The sequence below is a fragment of the Manis pentadactyla genome, chromosome 7 (genome assembly GCF_030020395.1).
Source record: "Manis pentadactyla isolate mManPen7 chromosome 7, mManPen7.hap1, whole genome shotgun sequence".
NCBI classification, from domain to species: domain Eukaryota; kingdom Metazoa; phylum Chordata; class Mammalia; order Pholidota; family Manidae; genus Manis; species Manis pentadactyla.
Genome location: NC_080025.1, coordinates 101429451 through 101449524, shown reverse-complemented (window position 1 = coordinate 101449524; position 20074 = coordinate 101429451). Strand labels below are relative to the sequence as shown.

Below are 20074 nucleotides of genomic sequence, written 5' to 3'. Positions count from 1 at the left end.
AGAGAAGAGCGAAGGCAAGACAGTATTCTGATCAAGCCTTCAAATTTTATTGTAAGACGGGGGTAGATATACACCAGTGTTCAGGGGCAGAGTGGACCATAGGATACTTGTAAGCAGGGGATTGGCTGCAGGCGCAGCGAGTTACATTCTGATTGGTATATGATAATGGGGAAGGAGGGGGAGAAGAGTATCTCTTGGCGCGCGCGGGCTTCCTTGTTGGCGCGCGCGGGCTCGCAGCTAATCTCCAGGAAGTGAAGCAGGAACCTCATGAACTGTGGCCATCTTGTTGTCTTTGTGTGGCTCCCAACACCTGTGCTATTTGTTCCATTGTGTCAGTGTATGTTACTCCCATCTATTTTAGAAAACAAGCTCTGAGGCAAGGATTTGGCTTAACTCATATATACAAGACTTAGTAAAATGTTCTGTGAAATTAGAGACACCTAATAAATGCTTTAGACTTTTGAGTGACGCTATAATCATTTTAAGGGAGGCTGATGTATGTGTGTTTAAACAAATGGCATGTTTTCAACAACATTCTGGCAAATTAGCAACTTCTAAATTAAAAAAAAAGCCTATACTCAGAAACTGAATTTTGTAAACTTCAGTAACATGCAGTTATTTATTGCTGAGCTGATTTAAGCAGGGGCTGAATTGCAGTGGTGGAGCCAACATATAATTTTTTTTACTATATCTGTTTATTTTCTGAAAAGTTGGTTGGGTTAGATGGTAAAGGGGGGCAAATTAAAGGCATTATTGTGAATTTAATGCATATTTTACAGAGTTAGTTAAAAAACCCTTTATATTAGGTTAGCAGATGTGATTTGGCACCACCTCTTCCCACACATGTGCCCTTTTCATTAGGAATGTGTGCCTGATGTGGTGCAGATGGTATTTAAGCCACTTAGTAATATTTTCCATAACCTGTTTTTAGTAATTAGGCTTGAATTTGCTCCTTCAAAATACTGAACTGTCTTGTGGCAACTTTGTTAACTAAGGAACTTGAAATGTGGTAAGTGTACCAGCAGAGGGCAGTGTAAGCCAGTGTTTTATTCACAGGATCCCCCTCCTGTTTCCACACTGGAGAGTTAGTGTTGTCAGTTTATTTGGGAGATACGATTTGAGAATTTTTTAAAAAATGAATTCATAATGACAGAGTTTTAAAAATATTCCGTTGCGTGTCCTCTAGTAAGAAAATTAATTGTCCGTCACAGATTTGAGCTGCAATTCTATTTTGTGAACTTAATTGTTTATGACTCCTCTGTCAACCGATATGCATGACTGTGAAAGGTATAGTCCTTCTATAAATCCTTAATGCACTTAAAGCGGTAATGTTTAATTGGATGAAAGAGGTTTTTCGTCAGCTCAGTGAATACTTATGTTTTTCAATATTATGTCTATGAGGGGTTTCTGTTGCTTTTATGATAAGAGAGTAAAGGTCATTTCCAAGTCACGTGGTCCAGTCAAATGTCTGTGACCATCAGAGAGTAACAAGGGCTGCTTCCTGTTATATTCTGTTTTGCTGCATAACATAACACTGTTGACTTTTACACATATATTTTTTTCCCCCCACACCACCATTCAGAGAACCCTACCCTCAGGGTCTCTCATTTCCCTTGTTGCTATTTTTCTCAACTCCAAAAGTACAGTCTCTGCCTCTCCCTTCTGTCTTCAGTGCCTCCTCTAACTTCTGCTCACCCCTCTCCCTTACTGTCTGTCTGACATCTACTACTCTCCCTCCGTTATAGACTGAAGTTTGGCCCCTGCCCGCAGCTGATTCGGCGAAACCCTAACCCAGAATGTGACTGTTTGGAAATAGGACTGGTGAGGAAGTGATGAAGGTTAAATGAGGCCATGAGGGTGGGGTCCTAGTCTGATAGGGCTGATGCCCTTGTCAGAAGAGGAAAGCTCACTCAGGCGTGGGCTGCTAACTGAATAAAACACTGCCGTGTGAGGACACAGGAGGAAGGGGACTCTCCCCAGGGCCCAAGCTGGCTGGCGCCTTGGTCTGGGACTGCTGGCCTGCGGAGCTGCGGTCTGTCGCTTAGACCGCCCAGACGGTATTTTGTTATTGCCGGCCTATGGTAGTGCCTGGTGGGGGCCCACGGGTCGGAGAGAACAATCACTGCCCGTCGGAAGATAGCAGAGGCTCCTCAGGAAGGACTGAGGATCAGCAGGAGGCAGGGGACTGCTCAAGGTGGGGAGTCTGGCCCAGGAGGTCCAGAAGAGCAGAACAAGTGAATGCATAAAATAACCAGTGCGTTTGATGGAGAATGAAGAGACGGATGAAAATGAAGACTTGAAGGATGGATGGGATAGACTGGGTGAAGCCCTGGAAACTAGTCTGAGTAGTTTGGTCTTGATGCCGTGGGGAGCTTCTCATAGATTGGGAGAAACCGAACTCTTGGGACATAGAGATATTGGGAGGAAGCCAAGCAACGGCATGAGGACTGTGCTCTCTCCGGGTGCCTGTGTTTCTAGGCAGGGCTTCTTTTTTGGTGGGACTTCAGATATATTTCTGGATATTTATTTTCTTCTGCCTTCCTGTGCTGCTTTGATGGGAAAGTTGAGGGCAGTAGAGGAAAGGAGGCATTTTTAACGTCTATGAGCAGAATCATGAAGGAAGTGGGGGTGGAGCTGGTGCCTTGTGTGGAAGGAGAGGCCTTGGGTCTGCTGGCTCCTGTTTCCATCCAGGAATTTCCAAGTCCTCTGTGCCTAATGGTTCATTCTTCCCTCGGGGCCTTCCTATAAGACAGGTGGCTGTTTTTCAGCAGACGGGAATCTAGAAATAGAGCTAATTAACATGTATAGAATCACAAACAAGTTAGCTTATGTTTCTAGGACAGAAGCCCACCAGTCAGCCTCTCCAGGCCCTTGGAGCAGCATAGTTTATAGACAACAGGCAGAGTGGGGCAGCCCTAAGATAGGGCCTGGAAGGATTGTGACCTCTGATGTTTAGAGAGCTGGCCCTTCAGTTTCTGCCCTGCCACTTGCCAGCTATGGAAAAGTAGCCTTTATTCTGGGTGAACGTTAGGGATGTGTGTTAGTGGAGAAAGGGAAGGATCAATACTGCATAGGCAGACAGCTATTTGTTTTTAGATTCTTTCTTGATTAAAAAATACAAAAGTCTTATTGCCACAGAGAAAATAGAACTTAGACTTTTATTGCAAAGAATTATATTGCTGACTCATATAGTGTTGCCGCATTTTGGACTTAAGTGCTTTTCCCACCTTTGAGACATGGAACAGTTACCACTTTCTGACATGATCTTATTTATGTGATTACATGGTTATGGTCTGTCTCTTGCTTTCACTGCACAAACATGTAGGGTCCACTAGGGCTGGGGCCTTGGTATTTCTCGTAGTTATCTCCACATTTATGATGTGATTGTTGCACTTGATAAATATTTGTGAATGAATGAATGGGATAGTGAAGGGGAAGGAGCAAGTTTTACTGAGCACTGAATTCATTCTTTTCTCCTGTTACCCTCTTACCCCGCCGTCTTACTCTGTGTTCAGAGTTAAGAATATACTAAAAGGTGTCTATGTTATTGTCTTGTTTGCAGGCATTGCTGGGGGCGGGGGCGGGGGGCACGCTACGGCATCTGAGAAGGAGGACTCAGCACCTGGTACCTGGCAGTGGGGGTGGCTCTGGGCTCAGTCGAGAGAATTGGAATATCACCTCTGAGCCCCTTCATTCCCCCTCAGTGGGCTGTGTCCTGCTAGCTTAGCAACTTATCAGTAAACCAACCCAGTGAACTCACTGCCCGGTAGACCTGGATGGACTTTAGCCATGTGAAATGCTCATATACCAGGAAAATTTTCAGCAAGTTGAAAAGATATCTAAATGGTGACAGATCAAGAGTCAGGATTATCAGAGAATTAAGTTTGAAGTTATTCAATCAGTACCTTTTAAATTGCAATATCAAATTCACTGATTCTAACTAATGGGTGGGGAATAGGGGATGATGAGACAGATGTTGTAACATCACAAAGATTTTTTCAAAGATGTGCCCCTTAATGTTCTTCAAATACACATGCGAACTAGGACTCAGCTAAGTAGAACTAGAACAGCCTGTAGAAATCCTTCAAGGACATGTTTTAGTGAAGAAATTTGAATGATAGGAACTAGCATATTATTTATCTGTGACTATTTCTAAAAGCTGTTCTATGAAGTAGTTTAAGCAGTTCTCCTGCCCCTTACAATTTTTTAACACTTTTGAAAGTTCAATCAAACTCCCTATTTTAACCAAATGAAAACCAAAATAAGTGGAGTCATTTTTGAAAATGTGATCTTTTCATTTCCTTCTTTTTCTACTTTGGCAATGGTTGGGATGACTCTCTGCTTTCTTTTTCCTAAGATGGAATATTAAAATTTAGATTATTGCTGTGAGATTTTAAAGAGTAATTTTTGAAACTAATTATGGTGATAATTGAAACACGAACTCCTGTCCATTGGTTCCCTTCTGTAAATGTGTAAGCACAATGTTTACTTACACACATGGAGTCATGTGTGGCACTCCATGTATGTCCCCAATCAGAAGACAAAGAGGATATCTAAGAGGTTCCCAAAATCTTAACCTCTTTTAACTGGAAGTCAAGTGTTGCTATGGACTTGTTAAGACTTTCTAGCAAAAATGTTTTTTCGGGGTAACAAACTTGAACTGCATGAAATGTTATTGCTAAGTTGGTGTTACAAGGTTGTGATCTATTGGCATACTAAGATGAAAGCTGAGTCCTTTAAATTCTATCAAATGGGATTCAAGGATCCTTATAATTTAAAACAAGGTAGTACTTTCCTTATTAGGATGCACACACACACACACACACACACACACACACACTGTCCTGACAGATATGGATATGGAAGTATATTTCTGAATTTTAATATGCAGAAGTAATACACAAATCTTACATTAAACAGATTTCCCTCTGATTTTATTATACACATATTTAAGTTAACAGTCTGCTCTACATTCAGGATTCATTTTTCTTTCAGGTTAATATTAAGTTGATTTTTAAGAGCATATAAGAAATTAAAACCTTATTCCCTCTCTCTAAAAGTGAACTTAATAGGAGTAATACCTAAATTAAAAAATTAAACTATTAAAAAATGTTCTTAGTGGCAAAAATTGTTATGGTAGCATAGTCAGAACAAGGATAAGTACCTCATAAATACCTGCTTTAACAACTGTGGCTTTTAATAATTGTGAAAAATAGCATGACTGTTAGAGGGAAACATTAAATACTCATGAAAATACAGACTTCTCTTTGAGACATAATGAAAATTAAAGTTCAGGGTGATAGAAAAAGTACAACTCTCAAAAGTATATAAAATAATGTTATTTCACCTTGTAGAATTAGAAACATAATACTTCTAATACAATTTTAAATAAACAACTGAAACAAAAAACATCCATGAAATAGGAGAAAAAATGACTTGAGTAGGAAAAGAGGAAGGCCAGATGAGGAGTTACAAGTCCGATAACGTCCTCCATCCAGGCCCCATCAGTAACTAACCTTGTGGCCTTGGGTAAGTTAAACAGCAAAGCCTCATTCTCCTCTATCACATGGAGGTAACAATACCTGTGTCAGAGGGGGTGCTGTGCTGCTTAGGTGGGATGATTAGAATATAGAGAGAGTTAGCTATTACTTTGTCTAGATAGAATAGAAAATGTTAAATGTTAAGAATGCATTATAACCCTAAAATAGTCTCCATTTGGCACATAAATTGGCCTAAAATTTATTATTAACAGCAAACTGTAGGTTCTTATACCTTGATTTATAAAAGTTATGAACAATAAGATAAAGAATGGGCAAGTTAAGCAGTTACAGAAATTGGAGAAAACCCGATATTCAAACTGCATTCTAACTGAAAGCCTGCATCTTTGATAAGCAGAGAGGTTTGTCAATGATAATGATGATGCCAATACACGTTCATTGAGTTTATGAGCTGTTCTAGGCATGGTAAGGACTATATAGGCAGTGTCCTGTCTACTCTCACTACAGCCTATGAGGGAGGTTTATTCGCTAAATGACAGTTGATAAAAGTGGGGTTTAGAGAGGTTAAGTAACTTGACCAGTATCTACAGTGGATGTTGGGGTTGAAGCCTTAACAGGCGGCCCTGGAGCCCTGACTCTTGACTGACATCAGCACCATGATGAATTTGGGGGTGCCTGTGGTTATATTCTTGGAGACCCAAATCTAACATGGACTTTTTAGCCCTAGTATAATTCTACTATTGAGTTCCTTGTTTCTCTTGCCTTTATTTTTTTTTAACAGAAGCATAGTTTTGGCAAATCATGGTTAGTATGTGTATAAGAAAGAGGCTGTAACTGTTTAAATTTAAATTTCCTTAAATATCCAGTGCTGTCACTACTTTAGTCTCTGTATTGTTTTTTCCCATATTGCCCACTAGAATGTAATCTGATGACAGGGTATATCCAAGTGGGAACTATGTCACAGGTAACATTTTTATTCTTGTTGAAAATTGGTGGTGGTTGACAGTGTGATGAATGTAGGCAGTGCTTTGTTTGACCAACCTAGCTCAGAGGTGATAAATTAAAATGACCTAGGAAAGAGGAATTAATGTGGAAATCAAGCCCCTTAGTAGTTTAAGAATGAATTTATCCTTAGAGAAATTATGAAAGCTCACATAATTACCTATCCCTTTAAAAAAAAAGATGATGATACATGAGGCAACAGAATGCAAAGAATTATTTAGTGGCATAATGATGGTTTGGCAGGTGAAAATAATAGAGTTTTCCAGCCGAGGAGGATCAGAGGAGCACTCCCCAGAAATGGAGACAGGCCTCCTTCCCTTTGGGGGACGGTAGGGTAGGGTTTGGAGATAGAAGGAAGAGAAGACACTCCTTAAACAAGTCAGGCTAGACTTCCTCACACTCACCTCCAACTTTGATCTCTGCAGCAGGAAGTGCTCCTGTTAAAACTGGAACTTACTGAGATTTTCCCCTGTAATTAGGGACAGGAAAACACATTCCACAATGGAGCCTGCATGTCTAATTACCTGCAACCTAGTTGTACCTTGCTGGCAAGAAGCAAGCCACCAATAGCATTTATTAATGAATTACTGAATTTCATTATAAGATACTGGGAGTCTGTTAGGAAGCTAGCTCCTAACAACAACAAAAAATATCTCAAAATCAACAACAACAAAAAGATTTAGCCATGTGGAAGACAGACTTATACAGCAATGAAGAAATTGTACTTTAAAAAGTGATGAGGTTTTCAGAGCACCATTTCAGTTGGAGCTGCGCTGTGTTACCATGCTTCGGTATTATTGTCCTTTCAGGGCAGTTGCAGCCAGCCATAGGGATGTTAGCTCTTTGGAAGCTCCATTAAGGGGCTTGTTTTCACACCACCTGGTTTGAAGGCTCTGTCAACGTAGGGCATCTAACCTGTGGGAGAGGCTTTGAATGTAGTTCAGAAGTTGGCAGGCAGGGTGATACCTGGTGGGAAATGGGCCTGCCTGGTAATTGCTTGAAAGACATAAAGACCCTTGGTCAGATCCCTTTCTTTACCTCCTGCATTCCTTCTAGGGAGAAGGTCAGGGAGGAGAAAGAATATGTGAGAGTGCTAATGGTGATTATTTTTTTCCCTTTTAAAACTGACGTTTTTAACGTTCTTCCATAGGAGAAGAGTTGTTGACGATGACAAGGAAAAGAGAGGAAACAGGACAAAGCCAGGGTTAGGTTTTCATACTCCTTGTTTCAAATAAATAAATGGCCTCTTCCCTGCTGTAAATCAGAAAAACCAAAATGAATACATTCTGAAGCTTAATATCCTAAGTATACAAGTCCTCAACAAAATGTTCTCTGTTAAGAAGCAGGTGACAATTAACTGTAAGGAGAGGAACTTTGTTTCCTGTGATTTTGTCCTCAGAAGATGGGGAGATGGGTTATTCATGCAAACTACTGGTGCATATCTGAGCCGTGGTATTTTCTGGAGTAGAACTACACCTCTCTCTCTTTTTTTTTTCTCTTAAATCTGTCCTGGTAAATTTAGGTTTTCCTAAAAAATAAAAGCAAACAAAAAAGGAAAATACCCCAACAGCCAAGAAAGGAAATTAGGAATCAAGTTTGAAAACTATTTTTGTTCAGACATGATCATATTATCCATTTTGCCCTCCAAAATTAGATGGAGTATGATTTTTCACTTTTAAAAAGGGCCCTTGGACCAAGTCACCCAAACAAGTTAAGTTCATAGGATGGTTCTCCCCAGTGTGTTCTTGAAATCAAAGTGAGACCCTGTCTCATTGTCAATAACAGGATTTACATCGCTTTTCAGGATGAAATTGGTCCTTGGATTAGCAGCTGGTACACAGTTACTTTTGTTTATCTGATCATTAATATGTAGAACATCATATAACTTGTTGATAAAGCACAAAACCTTGCTAATTCAGTCATTTGATATCATAAAACTTTATAACATACAGCTATTACTTAAAAAGTAAATCAAACTGACTACTGTGAGTTATAGAGTAAAGAGAAGAAAAAACATAAGTAGGTAAATGGAGGAATCAGTGAATTCTGTATTAATTCTGGTAGGAAAATTTCCCAGGGTACTGCTACCGTGGGTAAGCTGTTAAATAACTCTTTTTAAAATTGTACTTCTAAGGATATTTGTCATCATCAGAGGTAACCTTTTCTCTTGCTTCAGATGTGTTAAGTCTTTACACTTATTAATTCTTTTATGTAGTGTTTGTAGTTTGTAGAAGGAAATTGATTTTCTTGTAATGGGAAAATCATCGCTCCTATTATGACATAAAACTTTAATTTGATGCCTCCTCCACTGACCCAAGCTAATCACAACAAAAACATGTTAACAAAGTGAGTAAAGTTCTTTCTTTCATGCATCAATTTTACTACTCAGGGCTGCCCCAGAAAGTCTTAAATGAAGGTGCTGCTCTGTTAACCCTGGGACTGTGTGTGTGTGTGTGTGTGTGTGTGTGTGTGAGTGTGTGAGAGTGTGTGCGCGTGCCCGTGCACATAAGTGCATGTAACCATTCTGACAGACTGTGAAATATTGATGTTCAGGATGAAACTTGAACTCCTCAGATAATCAGTTTCAAAGAACAAAGAAATATTAAAGGCGGTTATCATTAATGGGCAGAACTCACAACAGCTGAAAACCATGGACATAGCTTCCTCTTTAATTTGGGCAGATGGGAATGCACTCCCCCCAAATCAAACGGAAATAGTAAAATTTAAAACTTTTATGAGTACCCAGCTCAACTGCACCTGGCTTTCCTAATTGCCTTCAACCAAGTCATTACTGGGGAGGCAAGATGTTTAGCCACTAATAGCCCTTATTAATGTATAATAGGAATTTACTTGTAAAACAGGATTACTGGGATGGCATGATGTCATAAAGACAGAGTGCTGACATTTTAGATTGTTTTATGTAAGAATGTTGAATTATGATGTAGGAGTGGAATATTCCTTTGGTAATTAATCACAATTTGGTGTGGCCTCAATGTAGGTTAGGCTGATAGATACATAAAATTCATAACAGTAATGGTCCTCCATTAAAGGCTGTGTTTGTGCAAATGCACGTCATTCTCATGAATTATCTATGTGAAAGAAAATCTCTAGTAGTTTACAGATGTGCAAAATCTGACCATAGCAGGTGTAAATAAAAGGTTTCAGCACAGCAGCTTCCCTGATTCTGTAAAAATGTCATTTTACAATTATAAAAATGCCTGCAGATTTTCTTCTTGGTCTCAATAATGCAAGAAATGGGACACATTAATTTTCCTAGACCTCAAACTTAGAATCTGTCAATATGGCTTTGTGATTAATGGGCACAGACTTTTACCTGCCTCATAAATATAATGTGTCTTGATTACTGGCTCTGTTTGCAGAGCAATAGTTAACATGATGTCAACACTTACATTGTAAACCCCGTTTTTGAAGGGGTTTATAACTTGGTCATAAAAAGTCGCTCGGGATGACACTCTGAATATGAAGTCTTAGTTCTGGGGGATGTTTAAAGGAATAGATTTCTGAGTGTTCAATTTACCTATTTGTAAATTTATGAAGACCTTAGCTACACATAAAAATTTCAAGTTTTATATACTCTAAAGAGAAAATATTTAAATAATAAAGAGGGCTTCTTATTGCTCATTTTCTTCAGTTTTTTCTAAGGAAATACTCTATATTTAGGTGTTGGATCATTCATTTTACACCAAAAGGGACATTTTAAACAGTTATGATACGTATCAGAAGACATTTTAAAAAAATCATTCAGTATTAGTCTTTGGAATTTTATGCAAGTTAGCCAAAAAAAAGTCATGTTTTAGGTCAGAATCTCTAAGAGTTCTAGGACAAAGCTTGAAACATGCAAGCCTTGGGTATAACATGAAGTGGGTAAGACAACAAGCATCCTTTCTGAATTAGAACATAGTTTCTCTTGTTTTCAAGTGACTGAAAGTCGCCCAGACTTGCGCCTAGGCCAGCTCCTTTCCACCTCCCGAGGCTTGGGGACTGCATGATGATGCTTCCCCAAGATGTAGAGGTTGGGCGGGGGTCACCCTCAGGCAGTCGGGTTTCTTAAGAGCCCTTAGAACTGCCACTGCAATGCTTCTCTTCCAGTCTGCAAGCGCAGCGGCCAGGAAGCCAGGATTGACTGTGTGGGAATTTGGCGGGGGTTGGATGGGAGGCCATGGGCAGAATGCAAACTTCTGAGGTAGGTGTTCAGCTGCCACAATTCATTTAACTTGTTGGATAGCTTAATTGTTTTAATTTTAAAAATTGTCTTAAAGTACTTTGTAATTGGTTCCAAAGCCACTATTTGAACTGAAAAGGTTTTTGTTGTTAGTTTTTGCCTTTTGGGGAGATAGGGAGGCGAACAAGACTGTTAAACCTGCAGTGATGGGCAAGTTTTAGCTTTGCTTCCTCCTTCCCATCCTGTTTCCCTCCCTTCCTATCTCCATTCCTCTCTCCCAACTTTGCTTTCTTAGGAAAATATGATATTCCCTTTAAAGAACAGTAACAAGCCATTGGAAGAAATCTTGAAGCCCCCAGCAGCAAGAGGTCTTTTTCAGAGTCTTCTGCAGGCAGCAGAAAGGGTTGCAGTGTGGTGCTTAAAAGACTGGCATATATTTTAGTACTCTTCATCGCACCTGAAGTATTTATCAAAATACACTCATATTGTTTTCTGCTCTCATTCAATCATCCTGGGAAAGGAACAAACTATTTTTTTATATTGTTAGACTTGTTACCATAAAATGTGAAACGTAGAAGCAATGTCTATAATTCTTAGGTTGACAGGCAATAGTCATATCAGTTTGCTTGAGTGGTAATTCAGGGCCCTGAATGAATTTGCTGAGCCAATGGGCAAGACTTACTGCTCACATAACGAACTTCAGAAATGCCCCTAATGACCTAAGGGTTAAGGCAGTGGTAGTGTTGATACAGTGGTGAACACGTTCATAGTGCTGGATTTTGAAAAACGAAAAGATGAGAGTGCACTTCGTGCTTTGTGTCATACGTGTTTTAGTTCTCACAGTAATCGTATGAATGGTTTATTCTGCCTCTCCAGCTTTGGATATTGAGTCTTAGAAAGCTTCCTTATGTTTTACTAAGATCACATAGCTTATAAACTGTGAAGCTGGGATGGGAACCCAGGTCTATCTTTTTCTAAAACCCATGGTATTCCCATTTTGTATTAATAACCCAAAGGCCAAGTACTCATGAGTAAAGTAGTAATAATTATTTATTAACTCAAAAGTAAATATATAATGAGCACCTGTCATGTGATAAGCCTTGGTGCTAGGTTCCAAGACAGCCTTAAGGAATGTATACCTTCAAGGGTTTAGAAATGAATTAGGTGAGGATACTAAGAAGTAAATGGGAAATACAGACTTGGCAGGAGGCCTAAAATGAGGCCCATGAAGGGACCCAAAAGGAGCATCTGGAAGAGGCACTTGATTTAGATGCAGGCATTAAGGCAGAACTTCACAGAAGCGGATCCTGGGAGTACAGCAATGCAACGGTGGAGAGAAAAGTATTGAAGTCAGTCAGAGGCTGGAGCCCTTGGCATTGGTCAGGACCTGAAGGGCCTTAGAATTTAAGGAGTTTTGACTTAAGGGCTGTAGGAAGGCATTGTAGGGTTTTAAGCTTGGATGAGGTGTTCAGATTAGCATTTGAGAAGCTGCTTCTGTCTGCTTTATGGAGCATGGAGTAGATTTGGGTGCAGTAGAGCCAGAGCCCCAGACATAGTTGCCATGACTAGGATCTGACTGGATGCTGATGATCCTTGGTGATTTATGGGATCTGAGGGGTAAGGCCCCAGGGCGAGGAGTGGCTGGGTGGACAGTGGTGCCTTTCCCCTGGGGAAGGACCAGAGGATGGTACCTCCAAGCGGGAACATGCTGGAGCCTGGGGAGTCACCAGGTACACACCTCTGATAGGCAGTTGAGGCCAGAGAAAGATTTGAGAGCCATTACTGTACAGATATTCACTAAAACCATGGGAAAGGAAAGAATGTGTGGAGTGAGAAGCAAAAAGCACATAGGAAGATCCTCTAGGACAAGGACACTCCAGGACTGGATAGAGAAAGAGGGGCCTGCCTAAGAGCAAAACAAATGGCCCAAGGTGGGAGAACAGCGGTGCTGTGGTCTGAATGTGTGTTGCCCCCCTCACCCCCGAATTCCTATGCTGAAATCCTAACCCCCAAGGGGATGACATATTAGAAGGTGAGACCTTTGGGAGGTGCTGGGTCATGAAGGTGGAACCCCTGAATGAGATTAGTCACCTTACACCCCTCCTGCCAAGTGAGGACACAGCTACAAGGTGCCTGCCATCTATGAACCAGAAAATGGGCCCTCATTGCACCCCGAATCTGCCAGCCCCTTGCTCTTGGACTTCCTGTCCTCCAGAACTGTATCTGTTGTTCATAAGTCACCTAGTTGACGGCATTTTGTTGGAGAAGCCCAAATGGACTAAGACAAATGGGGAGCCAAGAAAAGAGGGTTTCGGTGAGTGCTGGTCTGTGCGGTTGAATGCTGCAGAGAAGCCGTGGATGCAAGAACCAAAGGTGAATAACCCCCTCCCCACCACACACATACATGTGGGCTTTGTCTTGAGGGAGAGGTGATCCTTTGGCATGGTTTTTCCAAAAAATGGTATCAAATCTCACCTCATTTTGTCAGAGACCTATCTGAAGTATGCTTTACTGGTCCTTAAATTTTTAAGTCACCATACACTTTCTCATAATTATTAAACATACTCTATTCTAAAATAGCATAGGGATGTTTAAATAATAAACACAGTTGCTATTGCTATCTCAAAACATACCATTAATTGAGATGGGCTTGTCTAGCCCCTGATTATTACCTTCAATCATTGATTTATTCAGTAAGCATTTATTAAACTATTATCAGCAAAGGTATGTAGATAGAGCTTTACTGTATTGATCTATTTAAGTGTGTGCAGAGAATTTTGTTGTTATAAGAATATTGTAATATGTGAATGTAGGGAAATAGAAAAAGTTCATTCCATCTTAAATTTTCTTTTCCTATTTGGGAAGATGGAAATACAAAATACAAGTGCATTTTAAACCATTCTCTATGAGGTTTTGAGTACTTCGCGCTCCTTGGCCTTCACACTTTACCAAGTCCCTGCATGTCTTTATTGCCTCCGGTCTTGTCCCACATCGCTCTGTAGGAGGTGGCAGGCCCCTGGCCAAGGCTCAGTGTCAGAGCAGACCCAGGTGCACCAGGTCCCACCACTTACCCAGGAGCATGGACACCACGTTCTCCAGACTCAGGTCCGTTCTCTGTCCCTACACCAACCACCCTAAGCCAGCATGGAGGGGTAACAAGTAGTGGATATGGCAGGTACTTGCCTTATTGGTGCTGCTTATGACCCAAATTTGCTTGAAATTTTTCCCCTTCAAGCTCATCCTCTGCAGGTGTAGACCCTTCCCAGACTCCTTCCTTCAGGTTGAAGCTGGACAAGGTTGCTGTATCTCCCAGTTGCCAACTGCATGTTTTCTCTCATCATAATGTCATTATCATAAGTGGGGGGCAGTGCTCCATTGCAGGTCACTGAGGAGTGGGAACACTCAACTTAGTCTGTCTCGAAAACCTTACCTTAACTTGGTTACATTCCAGCTGTGTTCTCTCTGCCCTGAGGTCAAAGGAATGCCAAGCTCCCTCTAGCTCTGCCTGCTGCTTCTCCTGTGCTCTTCTCTACAGGGTTTTCTTTGCCCCAAATTTACCAACTTCCTCAATTTCTTCTAAGGATCCTTGATGTCTGCCCCTCATTAATAGATCACTTCTCCGATCCATGGTGCTCACTCTGGTTTGGAAACTGGTGTGTCGTCAATAAAGGTTGTTAACGGCATACCGGGTGTTGTGATGAGATTATAAGGAGAAAGGCATTTACAACAGGGCCTGCTGCTTCTCCTGTGCTCTTCTCTACAGGGTTTTCTTTGCCCCAAATTTACCAACTTCCTCAATTTCTTCTAAGGATCCTTGATGTCTGCCCCTCATTAATAGATCACTTCTCCGATCCATGGTGCTCACTCTGGTTTGGAAACTGGTGTGTCGTCAATAAAGGTTGTTAACGGCATACCGGGTGTTGTGATGAGATTATAAGGAGAAAGGCATTTACAACAGGGCCTGCTGCATGATGGGTATTATTAAATATTTCTTAATGAAACATTTTAGACAGGAGCCAGGTTGAGTGTTTATTCAATCCAACAGCATTTATTGATTTCTTGTGAACTGACTTGTCATTTTTGTTATTTTAATATTTTCTAACCCATGGGTAAGCTCTCAAGTAATTTTTTGTTTGCAGACTTACTACTCCCGTGATTTCTCAGAATTATTTCCTTGAAGTGATGATTATCAGTATTGTATTTTGCTCCCATGGCTTAGTTTTTCCATATTTTTCAGTCTTTCTCACTGCTGTAGACCAGTGTCAGAGAGAATGGGAATGAGATTATTTTGAGCTGTGAGTTAAGACATGATAAAAATGGAAGCAGGAGGCTGCCTGGTTTGATGGTGTGTGCTATAGTGGGGATTCAGCCATCCCAATCCAAGTCATGCGGGATCCAAATTGTCTGGATCTTAGATTTTTCAACTATAAAGAAAGGAAGTGAAACAACGTGATATCTTAGGTTCCTACTAGTTCTGAAAGTCTATTATTCTAGTTCTAGAGTCCTGGCAAATCTATGGATGGCTTTTTGGTCCTACAGTTCATGAGTAATTCCACTGGCTTTTGAATATCTATGTTCAAAGTAGCAGAGAAGGCAGGACTTCCCACCAATACTCAACTCATCTGAGACAAGTTCTTTTCTTGTTAATACACCCACCAAAAAAATTTTTTTATCATTGTCTAGTGGTTGAAAAAGTGGGCAGGAGTATCACATCTGGATTCACTTCATGAATTTAGGATTTTTAAGCTTTCTCTGTGCTCTGTGTTACTGATATTCAGACTCGACTGTGGCATCAAGGTAACAAATGAGCAAAACCCAAGTAGATCCTTCTCATTTTATATTCCATGTCAAGTGCCCCTTTCTCCACTAGCCTAACAATCAAGAGTTGGTTACATAAAAATAATCTGGTAGTATATAATTAAATTCACAAAGGAACTTTTGCCTTTTGGGTAGCATTGCCGCTTTCTCACCACAAGAGGGCAGTGCGGGTGATTGAATGAAGGAAATGGCTTCTAGAAATAATGACGTTTTTTAACACTAGTTTCCACTTTACAAAGCATTTTCATAAGCATGTGTGATGGTCTCAACGGTTCTCTCTGAGACATAAACAGGCATAATTATTCCTATTTTATGGATGGAGAAACTAAAGCTGGAAAGGCTTCAAGATGACTTGCATACAATTGTACAGCTAATAAATGCCATCCAGTGCTTGAATTCAGGCAAGTCTTCTTACCTGAATCTAGATCTCTTTTCATCACACCACTCTACCCATAAATGGTGCATTATCATCATTCCAGTGGCCTCCTAAAGTAGAGCTGGGGCGCTGTGCAAAAACTAGAAAACTATCTGTTTTGTTGCAGTGTTTCTCAAATTTTTTCACCATTTTTGAAAGCTTTCCAGACTTCTACATGTCCTGCTGTTTTAGAAAGATGGGAAAAGACAAGGCATCTTTTCCTTTTAAGTACTACCATGTAGAGCTGTCATTGCAGTATCAGTTATTTTGATCTATATCATATAATGGGACTTACATATAGGAGATGGAGAGGAAAACAAAAGAGGTCAAAGTGAAGGAGAAACCCAGACTGGAAGCACATAATCCAAATGTCTACTCCAGTTTCCATGGTGAACTTGGAAATTCCTTGTGGCCCCTCAGAGCTCCACCCCTTTAAGTCATTTCAAAGGAAATAGCAGAACACAGTAAAGGCACAAGCAAGGCTAAATCAGAACTAAACTGAACACCCAGGTGAAGATAACTTCTAAGCTCCCAGTTTCCAAGACCTAACACTGGAAGGCCTACAGGCAGTCAGACAGTGGTCCCTTTGCTGAGTGCATTACATGCAAAGTTTATTCTAAAGGGAATTTTTTTTTTTTGTAGTTAGGACGATTCTTTCAGGTAACTAATTTTAAGTGCTTTTATCCATTTGCTGAAAAAAATAAATAAAAGGCTCAAGTCACAGCCTGTGGTTATTCCTGTTGCCCAATGATTCATGCCTTCAGATCTAAAACTGGAGTAGGTACAATCAATACGTGAAAAATAGGTGCTGCCTAAATTGCCTTTTTAAATCAGTAAAATAATTAAATCCATTTAGTCTGGCCAATTAATGTTTGCACATCTGTATGGCCAGATTAATAAGGAAAATGCTTGAGAAAGATAAAATTACAATACCAAAAACAACTGATAACTGAAAAAAAATTCCAAGTGTAGTTGATTAATTATCCTCTTTTTCTCTTAAGAGAGTAAAAATTTTGCAAATTCATATAGTTCCAGTTAAGTCAGCATTCCCAGTGTAGAGTGCCAGTGTTACAATTTTTCATTCATCACTTTATTAGATTCCGATGTGTCACTGGTGTGTTTAGCAAAAAAATACACATATGTATTTCAAATGTTTCTTTAAACAGATTCTTAGTGGAGGGTAGAGCTCACTAATGCTCTGCAGCTGTGTTTTGGTACTTGAAAATTGGTTGTCATCTGCATACTAAGTCCTCTGCAAATACTCAGCCTCAGAGAGCAAAATCCCACTTTGATAAGAAGTCTCTAGGTATGGATTTGTGCAATGGGATGTAATGTTTACTTTGGGCCTGCTATGATCTACCTGGGAAATTTTTCGTATTATACATTTATTTAAAAGTTCTAAATACATATTTGCACAGAGTTTTCTTAGGGAAACCTCTATGTAAGAATTCTTTAACTTACTCCTTTCCAAAAGGGAACTTTTTAAAGGGAGAAAGATAGCAATTGTGTAAGCAAACCAGAGAAAAGGTATGAAAGTAATACATTTAGAACTAACACTGAATTCTGGCTGAATATTCTTTCATTCTCACGTTCGTGCAGATAGGTAACATAATTGTTTTCCTAACCAGAATCCAGGAGCTACCTCTCATTCTCATATCCTTAAATTAAATATTTGATCAGTCTTTTTGGTGGAGCCCATCATGGTAGGAGTTGGGTATTAGCTTTTTTTTCTCCTCCTTTCTGTTTAGCCTGTATTGAACCTTTGGCCTTACCCCAAGTGTATGGGTGGTATATGGTTTAAAACTGATATATTAATGTTGAATTTTTATTGTCACAGTTTCTGTTCATGTTCCTTTCAAACGTTTCATTTATGTGTTTCTGAACCTTGGATATCTCATAAAAATGTCACCATTGTGGTTGAACATTAAGCACCTTCCCATTTTGCCCTGGGCTGTTGAAATAAATTTGGACCAGGTGCTCTGCTCATAATGGAGCGCCTTGAAGTGCTCTGATAATGAGCCGGGAGAGGAAGCTGTCAGCCTTCAGCTGGCTTGAAGAATGCAATTAGAGCAGTTTTAATACTGCGGAGGGACCCCATCCAATCAAGGCTGTTTGAGTTAAACCAAGTCTAGAATCCTAAACATGTACTTTTAAGCATTTGTCTCTGCACTGAGAATGGGAGAGAGGGCATTTCTCTACAATGGATCCATTTTGATTCAAAGGGAAAAAAAATGCTCCAAATACCAGTGGAAATTCGTTCTCGTCTCTCCTGCTATATTATTGTGACCTTATTTATGATCTGATGTCACTGTGATCAAGATAATAGTATCAAATTAAGTTTCAAATTAATCAAGTACTTAGACCACTTAGCTCTACTTTTTTTAAATAGCAGAATAATTGGATTCACCTGAATATCCATTAATACAGGGAGTGCTTAAATAAAGTATATTAACTACAGGAAACCACTAGTAAGAATAATATTGTCTATTATATATTGTTGAATGCAGCATGTCATTTACAGAACAGTATGTACAGCATGATCCTGTTTTCCAGGGAAAATGGACCAACCATTATATACATTTATAGGTGCATAGAGCGGGTCTGGAAGAACACACACCAGATCGTTAATCGTAAAAATAAGGAAAGTAGGGGTGGGGGTAGGTTAAGATTTTGGCTCTCTCTATATATGTATTTTTTCATTTTCTCATTTGTTTAACCAAGAATTCTTATATTCTTGGGGTAGGCCGGCTCACGAGCAAGTGAGTGACTTACTGTAAGTAAATAAATTGCAGAGCAGGAGGATTGGAAGAGAAGCTGCCACATTTATTAGAACTGGAGAGATGCTGGGTTATAGTAATGAGAGAAGTTATTTACCAAGTGAGAGCTTTACATTAGTCATTTCAGATAATCCTTCCAAAAGTCTTGCTCAGTAGATGCACACTACACCTGAGGACACACAGGCTCTGAGAGAGTCACTGATTTGATGTGTCACAAGTTTGACTGAAATGTCAAGATTTGAACTTGAACCCAGCTCAGCTCAGCTCCAAAAGTCATGCCTTAACACCCCCCCACCCCCCTGCCCCATCTCCTCCCTGCTTGGTTTCTGAGGAGAGTTTTTTAAAAGCAGCTTTATTTCCAGGGTGTTGTTATCCTTTGATCCTTGGTTTCTTTGCAAAAAATGAAGACATAATTCAGGAGTAGTTGTTATTGTTGTTAATGGTGACATTTCTTATAAACACTTTGAGCAGTCATTAAATAGTTTCATTTTGAGCCTGTGGGATTCACAGTGGATTCTCCAGGGAGTAGAAGCCTTTGTCCTAAAATAAGACCATGTATAATAATGTCAATTCAATTTCAGTTGAAAATAAATAATTTCACATGGTGGGAAAGGCAGGGATGTCATCATTAATAAGAAATAATTATTATGCTCTCTAAGTTTTGCATACTATGAAAATACTCTTTATTAAACTCCTGATTGCTGAACAGTAGCTTATGAAAACAAGACTTTTCTTCTAACATATTTATTTAACAGACCATGAATCTTTTTTATTCCATAAAAGTATGAAGCTTGTTCCACAGACAAGAAATGTCATTTTCTCTGTGTTTGTATGTGTGTATATATACACATTTATGTATTTCCATTTCTTTTTTTAAGCCTTACAAATTTCTTTTGTTTCTCAGATCTTCTGTTTGGATTTCTGCTAAAATGGGATACTGCTTTACTGTTGGTCTCTTACAATGTTATGCACAATATTAAAATCCCATTTCAGGTTGCAGCTCTTTTTCAGAACTCAAAGTTTGGAATTATTCCTACAAAAGAAATAATTACTCAGAGACAGAAAGTAGAATGGTGGCTGCCAGGGTCTTGGGGAAATAGGAGTTACTGCTCAACGGGTATGGAGTTTCAGTTTACAAGATGAAAAGAATTCTGGAGATGGATGGTGGTCAGGGTTGCACAACATTACGAATGCATTTAATACCACAGAACTGTGCACTCAAAACAGTTAAGATGGTAAATTTTATGGTATGTGTATTTTACCACAATAAAGAAAAAACTGGAAAAAAATTTCTAAATTTGCCCAAGATGGAAACTGATCCAGTGACTGAACTAACATTTAATGGCTGCCTTCTGACATTGTGATACTGACATCTTATCTG

At 39.7% G+C, this 20074-nt stretch overlaps 1 protein-coding gene and 1 long non-coding RNA gene across 2 annotated transcripts in view; both read left to right on the top strand.

Annotated features, from left to right (window-relative positions):
* Window positions 1–20074, top strand: part of JAZF1 (JAZF zinc finger 1) — a 339131-nt gene that overhangs the window by 84866 nt on the left and 234191 nt on the right. The gene's annotated exons all lie outside the window — the stretch shown is intronic.
* On the top strand, window positions 6850–10952 carry LOC130684297 (uncharacterized). Its single transcript, XR_008998516.1, has 2 exons — window positions 6850–8969; window positions 9011–10952. It is a non-coding gene; the product is annotated as an uncharacterized LOC130684297 (long non-coding RNA).